Consider the following 3,532-nt stretch of genomic DNA (forward strand, 5'->3'; position numbering starts at 1 on the left):
GTTTCAGTTTTCGTATCAGTGGGTGTGGACCTGAAAATTAAGGTAATTGAATGTGTTGATAAATTTATTGGGCTATGTTTGAAAAATGTAAGAAAAGTTTTCTAGCTTAAGAACAAACTGAAGTTTTCTTCTTTTCCTATATACTGACATTAGTGGACATTGCATTGCATTCAGCTAAAAGAATGTATTCCATATAAATGCCGTACTCGGTAACTAAGTTCAGTTAAACTAAACCACTCTCTAACATTGGTATATAAATTTTGGAGTCTTGATATATTAGCGAATTATAGACCCAGAAAATTCAACGATGACACTAAATGGTCAATCTAATCGAGTAAAACTCAAGCAGACGAGGTTCCTAAAAAGTTCAATCGATGTATTCCCAAATCTACTCTTAACTGATACATAAGATTGTGACTATTGCATTCAAATGTACTCTATGTAGGATGGACTGGTATTTGTTTGGGAAGAAAATACAAAATGCATTTCGGCCCAACGTTGGGCGCCATTACTGTAATAAAACCTTTTCTTGTTTGCGAGGAACCTAGATGAGACCGATGAAAGATGGAAATTTTAAACTTTTGTAAGGTATCGCCAGTGGAAGATAGTTCACCAATTAATTCCGTGGATTTAGGACTACGGGAGCCATTGTGTTCTAGCTGCAGTCGGTCTTGGGGGGGTTATGTCCTGAGTCCAACGAAATGGATTTAGTTTACAGAATATTTTATAGACTCCCTATTTTTTTTGTGAATAATTAATAATTTTGTGGCGGATACATTCAATTACCTGGATCTCAGATGTCTTGAGATCAGCGCATCCTTGCCCTCCCTTACCTATGTCCCTTTTGCGCTACTTTAAAGGGTCCCCAATATAATATTTGGTCACACACTACCACATCTTACGAAAACAATGGGTTATTTCCTTAGCAATTCATATTACCATATAATTTATTCAAGACATAATTTAAAATAAATGTATATATACATATATAGAAGATAAGTAGCGGATTAATGATAGAATAGAATACTTGTAATTACGCTCTTCTTATTTTTTTTTTTAATATTTGTATGCCCTAAGGCCTGATATATTAAACAATTTAATTACATTTTTTTTTTCAATGAGTTATAGATGTTTACAAAAATGTTATTTTAAAAGTTCTATTTTAAGATTTTTTTTTTAACTTACGATATTTTAGGCACCAATATTTTCTGACATGGTAACCCTAAATATGTATGCATGACTAGTTATGAATGAAGAATGCAATTACATTCAATTTCAATTACATCAACAAAAATAACAACAAATGGATTGTGCGTATTTTACATATTTCTTTCATTCATACCTTGCGCAAACAGAAACAAGAACAAATTGATCACAAAAAGCAACAAAATAAATACCAGTCGATGGTTGATCAGAAGTAAGAACAATTTTGTTTTTGTTTCGTTCTTCTTTTGTACTTTGTGCACAAACAACAAATCGATCGATTGATAGAAGCAACAAAAAGGTAGGAACTATTTTATTGCTTCTTCTTTCATTTATGTTTTAAATAAAAATAACCAATGGTAATTACATTAATGATCATTACATTTACTCACCAGAGCGTCTGACGTTCTCGAAGGCCTTCATGAAGTTGACGATTGATGATGATGTTCGTTTGTTAAAGTGCACAAAAAGGTTATAATTATGTTGCGTGATAATTTATTCAATACTGGAATATGATCTAGGGACTTTTCCTATTTTAATTAATTAGTTTAAGTTTGAAAATTTTAAAGTTTGATTTTTTTAGGTAATATTATTTTTCTTATAGGATTAATTTTTAATATGTAATTATGAAGTTAAGAGTTCATATAGACTTTTGAGAAAGGAAGATAGTAATAATCATAAGCTAGTATATTTTAGATTGTAATTAATTTTAGATTTTTTTTTTTTTTTTTTTTTTTTTTTTGAAAATTAAGGTTTAAGTTTCTTATGGCTTAAGTTGCCTACTGTACTTAAAATTTGTGTTGTAAGGTTCTGAATAGTATGTGAAGCTGATGACTCGGATTTTAGGTTGTGTTTTTTTTCTTTATCCGAGAACGGCAGTGTTCTCCAAATACCTGTTTAAAATTACAGACTTAAATTTCTGTTTAATGACCGACTTCTTAGTCCAGGCATTTAGCGCCGGATTTATGGCCAGACCAAAAGCCTTGGTTCTTGAGAATCTTATTATGCAGAGTTTTTGAAGCGGGAAAACTTTGTTGGATGAAATAAATTCTGTGGTGTCGTTTACAGCTTGAATTCAGTATTTAACTTTTGTTTTCCAAAAATGAAGATCCATCTCCACATGGTTTTGGAGAACTTGGACACCATGAGTTTGCAAGATATTCCGAATATGGATTGGTATTCACTATAATTTGAAAATTATTTTTGGATTTAAACTTTTTCACATTTTCCACTTGAGAAAGCACGAAATAATTGAATCTTTACCTCTAAATGTTTTCACCACAGAAGTTTGAGTAGCTTTTAAAGAATTCCACTACTTGATTAAATTGGAAAATTTGGATTTATTACTTAACTTTTATTGGTTTTCTTAAGTGTTCTGTACTGTTCGAAGTATTGTAAGAAAAGGAAGCCTCAATGGTTCAATAGTTCTTTCTATGCCTCTTTTCAGTTGCTTTTGGTGATAATGAGGAATTGAGAGAGTGACGATCGATAACTGGGTCTGTGTTTAATAAGTATTTCTGTGAAAGAAACACAAATTAGTTTTTGCGATTTTAGGGTTGCCCACGAGTAATCAAAATAATTATTGTGAATTAATTATTAGAAATAGAGTCTAAAACCATACATTACATATGGTAGTCGACTATTGAATAGTGCTGAGCGGAATTACTCCACCACCGAAAGAGAAGCCTTAGCCATTTTGTGGGCTTGTCATAAATTCCGAGGCTACATTGAATGTGGGGAAGTAAGACACCTAACGGATCATCAACCATTGAAGTGGATTTTAAGCATTAAATCGCAAACGGGAGGTTTTGCCAGATGGGGACTACAGTTTCAACAGTATAATCTTTCCAGTTAATACCTCCCTGCGAAAAGAAATGCCATTGCGGATATGTTATCCAGACCACCATGCACTGAAGATGAACATAATACTGTCAAAAATTGTATGACAAAATTGTATTTGTGCCTTGATTGTTGACATTCCAAATAAAGCGTCACACTGATGAGAAAAAATAAAATGAAAGATGTAGGGTGCCATAATATATAATAATGTCCCTTTGAAAAACATGATGAAAATTCTCTAAAATGGATCAATAAGAGTTATATTCTAAATTATGGAATTCCATATTGTTATGGAAACGATGAGTGCCATGATGCACACTTGGTCATACCGATACATGAGCGCCCAGAAATTTTGAAAAGTTATCATGATAGATAGATGATAGTACGGCAGGTCATTATGGAACAGAGAGAACTATTTCTCGCATTGCCAGTAGATACTTTTGGCCTCGGATGAGAGGCAAGATAGCTAAGTATGTCAAAAACTGTATTT

The 3,532-nt window shown here is 32.4% G+C and overlaps 1 long non-coding RNA gene across 1 annotated transcript; it reads right to left on the minus strand.

The window, feature by feature from the left end:
• Positions 1-1,893: 1,893 nt before the first annotated feature.
• Positions 1,894-2,764, minus strand: LOC131803617 (uncharacterized). The gene is made up of 2 exons (XR_009342685.1): positions 2,467-2,764; positions 1,894-2,386 (listed from the first exon to the last, which is right to left on the minus strand). It is a non-coding gene; the product is annotated as an uncharacterized LOC131803617 (long non-coding RNA).
• Between the last annotated feature and the right edge of the window lie 768 nt (positions 2,765-3,532).

The sequence above is a fragment of the Musca domestica genome, unplaced genomic scaffold, assembly GCF_030504385.1.
Source record: "Musca domestica strain aabys unplaced genomic scaffold, Musca_domestica.polishedcontigs.V.1.1 31, whole genome shotgun sequence".
Classification (NCBI taxonomy): domain Eukaryota; kingdom Metazoa; phylum Arthropoda; class Insecta; order Diptera; family Muscidae; genus Musca; species Musca domestica.